The sequence below is a fragment of the Salvelinus sp. IW2-2015 genome, linkage group LG9 (assembly GCF_002910315.2).
Source record: "Salvelinus sp. IW2-2015 linkage group LG9, ASM291031v2, whole genome shotgun sequence".
In the NCBI taxonomy this organism is placed as follows: Eukaryota; Metazoa; Chordata; class Actinopteri; order Salmoniformes; family Salmonidae; genus Salvelinus; species Salvelinus sp. IW2-2015.
The window spans coordinates 21,967,286-21,972,805 of NC_036849.1; the positions used below are offsets into that span (position 1 = coordinate 21,967,286).

Consider the following 5,520-nt stretch of genomic DNA (forward strand, 5'->3'; position numbering starts at 1 on the left):
CTATCAATTAGTTATAGTGTTTTTACTGATATAATTTTGTTTATGAATTGTGAAGTGATTAAATGTCAAAATTCCGTTACCAAATCGATAACGGAATTTCGGAAAATCGTTAATGGAATTTCTTCAATTGAATTGGCTACAATGGGATATCCTAGTAGTCACAAACCACAGTTGGGACAGCACAGTACAGCACAGTACAGCACAGTAGAGTAGGGTAAAGAAAAGTATAGTTCAGTTCAGTACAGTACAGTACAGTACAGTACAGTACAGTACAGTACAGTACAGCACAGCACAGTAGAGTACAGTGCAGTAAAGAAAAGTAGAGTATAGTTCAGTAGCGTAATGTACAGTAGAGTTCAGTACAGCAAAGAAAAGTAGAGCATAGTTCAATAGAGTATAGTAGAGTAGAGTTCAGTAAAGAAAAGTAGAGTATAGTACAGTGCCGTAGAGTATAGTACAGTGCACAGTAGAACACACTAGAGTTGAGTACCCTAATGTCCTGTATTGTAATGTACTGAACTCTACTGTACTGTTCTATACTCTACTGTACTCTACTGTACTGAACTATATTCTACTGTACTGTGGTGTACTATAATATACTGAGCTCTACTGTGCTGTACGTTGATGTCCAAACTTGTGAAACAAAGACATCTATGATTGGTTCAGATTTGGTCTGGACCAACCAAATTTGGTCTTGTTTGAGGGCAGAGCTCATTAAAATAATAACCAGCGTGTAGAATAATACCCAAATAAGCAAAGGAGGATATTGCATATTTATACCTTTGTGTAACTATTTAGGATACATCACCAAGAGAATGACATTCATATACATAATTATGCATGTCTGTGTAGTACAGATCAGGGACTCATGAAGAAATTACRTTACCGGGTGTAAATCCACTTCACATAATGTAGTTCAATAGCCAAAATAGATTTTTTCAAAGTCAATGTGTCATGTCATAGCTGACACCCCATTCTTTCTGCAGACATCTTTGAATTTGAATTCGGAGCAGATTTTTAAAAGTATTTGGGGAAATGTGGACATAAAAACTGAATGAGATTTTACCGAAATCCTGTTACCAAACTTTGGATCTGCACAGTTCTTCCATTAAATGTGTTTTGGTAAAATTTCCACTGTAAATTGTAAAAAAATGGTCATTGTGCAGAGTTGTATGGGTTGTTAAACTTTGAAATCAATGTTTTTTGTTTGGTATATATGATTCTCAGCACAATTCTGTCACAGTGGAACAGGTATATGTGGTATAACTTTATGTACTTTACCACTACAATGTAATGCCTGTGCAACTATTATTTGTATTCCAAGTAAAAAAAATATGTATATGAATGTACCGTCCRAAAGCTGATCCTGGACCCGCGTTAAGAGCAAAACATTAGTTCGTTCTCTCTATTTTCCTGCTTTGTCCTTTTACCAGAGCAGAGGGGATCTCTGGGAAGCGGTGCTCATGACAACCAACATAAACAAGTTTCAGTAGCTATATTTATGCGTTGGTTTCACAAAACGGGGTGCCAAACCCAAGGAAAGCTGCTGTCATTGCTTTCTGTGGGGACCAGTACTATGAAATAATTGGATCTATTTAACAAAGCATGGATGAAAGGTAAGACTTGAACTCTTTTCCATTTTGGCACAGGCCCCTTTGATACCACGAGTTAGTTGGAGCTGGGGACTCTCCCGAAACTGCTGCTGCCTCCCGCCATGCTTCATTGCTTGGATAAGTGGCTAGCTAGCTATTTTGTAGGTTGACGCTAGAAAGCAACCATTTATTGAAAAAGATATGGCAGTAAATAATTTTTATAACAATACCTAGCTAGTGTATATTGTTGTCGCTATGCTAGCTAACGTTTACTAACTTAACAGGGGGTTTGCTAGCACTAGCTAACTAGAGAGTAAGCTGTGTCACTGCGTATGCATGCAATACTGGGTTCATACGAATAAATAAAACATTGCATTCTTACAAGAATTCCTGCAACGTTAGAGAAGCGGACTAATCAGTGGTTTAAGTCGAATTATTAGCTAGCTATCCTGTTGACAGTACGTTAGCTCTGCACTACTATCTGGACCTTTCTATGCACACAACTATTGTGGGCATACAGGGGGGATTGGGACACTGCTATAAGAAATATAGTTAGTATGGTATCGGGACCAGTGGCGATTTTAGCCCGTAAATCTCGGTGGGGCAAAACATTTTTTAAAGTGGGATGCATGCTAGCAAAGCCACTAAACAATACATGAATAGCACTATAACTGTGACAACAAACTGTTGGGCCTACGTAAAGCTGTTCCAACATCTTACCACTGCTACACCTGGCTATCAGCAGAGCCATGTAGCATTTCGCTACACCCGCAATAACATCTGCTAAACACGTGTATGTGGAAGCCTTGTCTGGCAGCGAAACAGTTAATTCARCCTCATTTACTGCCTTTAAAAAAAGCATAGCTGATACGGCTGACTTGCTTAAACAAATGTGGTTTCTAATGACAGTTTAGATGTACAAACTATGGAATGGAATAAAGGGAGGACAAGCGGAWAAGAGGCAATCCGTAATTTCGATTAAGACATTAATGAGCGAGCTAGAACGGACGTAGTCATATTGACTATATGTCATAACTATTTGTTTAGCACTTTTGAAATGTACAGCGACAGTTCTTACAGTGTTCTCCCTGTACACCAATTCAGAACCGTAGGATAAATAAAGTGGGTAATAAGCAGACAATGAAAGCTCTTACAATTTTCTATGATTACATTTCTCTAAAACAGGATAGGGATAGCCTCCCTTTTTTTCATTTCCCCCCCACAATTTTCGCCTAAATGACATACCCAAATCTAACTGCCTGTAGCTCAGGCCTTGAAACAAGGATATGCATATTCTTGGTACCATTTGAAAGGAAACACTTTGAAGTTTGTGGAAATGTGAATTGAATGTAGGAGAATATAACACAATAGATCTGGTAGAAGAAAATACAAAGAAAAAAACAACCAGTGTTTTTTATCACCATCTTTGAAATGCAAGAGAAAGGTCACTGATAGGCTACAGCAAATCAGAACAGTAGGTGAAATTAAGAGGGGTAAATAGACCAAATTATTAGGGTGAGGCACATGGGCTTCTAACATCTTACTACACAACATACACTTAGTATAACTTTCTTAGCTACAGTATACATATCAACCTGGCATATTACATCATTTATGCAGCAGCATACAATACATTTTTGGACTCACCTTGTTGTACTGTGCTCACTTGAACAGGAAGGTGGCGCGGTGGTCATTCGTGGGCATATTTTGTCATCAAAGTCTGGCATTTTTCTGGATTTATGGTGCTTTCGAAACAACTGGGAACTCCGGAAATAAACAAGGTCGAATCATGATGACGTCATTGATCTTCAGGTCGTAGGTCTAGAAAGAGGCCGGATTTACAATTCCAAGTTGGATGACCGTTCAAAATGTATTTTCCCAGTCAGAACTAATTTATTCCTGACTTCCCAGTTGTCTTGAACTCACTGAAGTCAAGTTTTCGCAGTTCCAAGTTAACAGTTGTTAGAGCACGGCACAAATTATGCTTCATTGACAGCATGGCCAATGTTGAATGTTTATAATTTTAAACTTGGAAAAGAGCCCCTTAATCCCACATTTGGGACCACATAGCCACTCCACTGAATAGCAGGCTAGTGATTGCTTTGCAATGCTTGTAGTTAGCCACTGTCACTGATTCCTTACAAACCACTCATTGTTGAATTTTCRATTTCCAACTTGTTGTGTAATGTTTGTTAGTGGTCGGCCGATTTCAAGTTTTCATAACAATCGGTAATCTGCATTTTTGGACGACGATTATGGCCGATTACATTACAATCCACGAGGAGACTGCGTGGCAGGCTGACCACCTGTTACGCGAGTGCAGCAAGGAGCCAAGGTAAGTTGCTAGCTAGCATTAAACTTATCTTATAAAAAGCAATCAATTTTAACATAATCACTAGTTAACTACACAAGGTTGATGATATTACTAGTTTATCTAGCTTGTCCTGCGTTGCATATAATCAATGCAGTGCCTGTTAATTTATCATCGAATCAAGGCCTACTTCGCCAAACGGATTATGATTTAACAAAAGCGCATTCGCAAAAATCACAATCGTTGCACCAATGTACCTAACCATAAACATCAATGCCTTTCTTAAAATCAATACACAAGTATATATTTTTTAAACCTGCATATTTAGTTAAAAGAAATGCATGTTAGCAGGCAATATTAACTAGGGAAATTGTGTCACTTCTCTTGTGTTCAGTGCAAGTAAAGTCAGGGTATATGCAGCTGTTTGGGCCGCCTGGCTCGTCGCGAACTGTGTGAAGACCATTTCTTCCTAACAAAGCCYGTAATTAATTTGCCAGAATTTTACACATAATTATGACATAACATTGAAGGTTGTGCAATGTAATAGAAATATTTAGACTTAGGGTTACCACCCGTTCGATAAAATACGGAACGGTTCCATATTTCACTGAAAGAATAAATGTTTTGTTTTCGAAATTATCGTTTCTGGATTTGACTATATTAATGACCTAAGGCTCGTATTTCTGTGTGTTTATTATAATTAAGTCTATGATTTGATAGAGCAGTCTGACTGAGCGGTGGTAGGCAGCAGCAGGCTCGTAAGCATTCATTCAAACAGCACTTTTTTGCGTTTGCCAGCAACTCTTCGCAGTGCTTGAAGCACAGCGCTGTTTATGACTTCAAGCCTATCAACTCCCGAGATTAGGCTGGCAATACTATAGTGCCTATAAGAACATCCAATAGTCAAAGGTATATGAAATACAAATGGTATAGAGAGAAATAGTCCTATTATTTCTATAATAACTACAACCTAAAACTTCTTAACATGAGTCTTCAATATTCCCAGTTAAAAGGAACCACCAGCTTTCATATGTTCTCATGTTCTGAGCAAGGAACTTAAACGTTAGCTTTTTTACATGGCACATATTGGACTTTTACTTTCTTCTCCAACACTGTGTTTTTGCATTATTTAAACCAAATTGAACATGTTTCATTATTTATTTGAGACTAAATAGATTTTATTTATGCATTATATGAAGTAAAAAAAAAAGTGTTCATTCAGTATTTATAATTATATATACACTGCTCAAAAAAATAAAGGGAACACTTAAACAACACAATGTAACTCCAAGTCAATCACACTTCTGTGAAATCAAACTATCCACTTAGGAAGCAACACTGATTGACAATAAATTTCACATGCTGTTGTGCAAAAGGAATAGACCCCCACCTGTGGACGTCGGGCCCTCATAACACCCTCATGGAGTCTGTTTCTGACCGTTTGAGCAGACACATGCACATTTGTGGCCTGCTGGAGGTCATTTTGCAGGGCTCTGGCAGTGCTCCCCCTTGCACAAAGGCGGAGGTAGCGGTCCTGCTGCTGGGTTGTTGCCCTCCTACGGCCTCCTCCACGTCTCCTGATGTACTGGCCTGTCTCCTGGTAGCGCCTCCATGCTC

At 38.6% G+C, this 5,520-nt stretch overlaps 1 pseudogene; it reads left to right on the forward strand.

Annotated features, from left to right (window-relative positions):
• Positions 1-1,445: 1,445 nt before the first annotated feature.
• Positions 1,446-5,520, forward strand: part of LOC111968824 (centrosomal protein kizuna-like) — a 28,920-nt pseudogene continuing 24,845 nt past the window's right edge.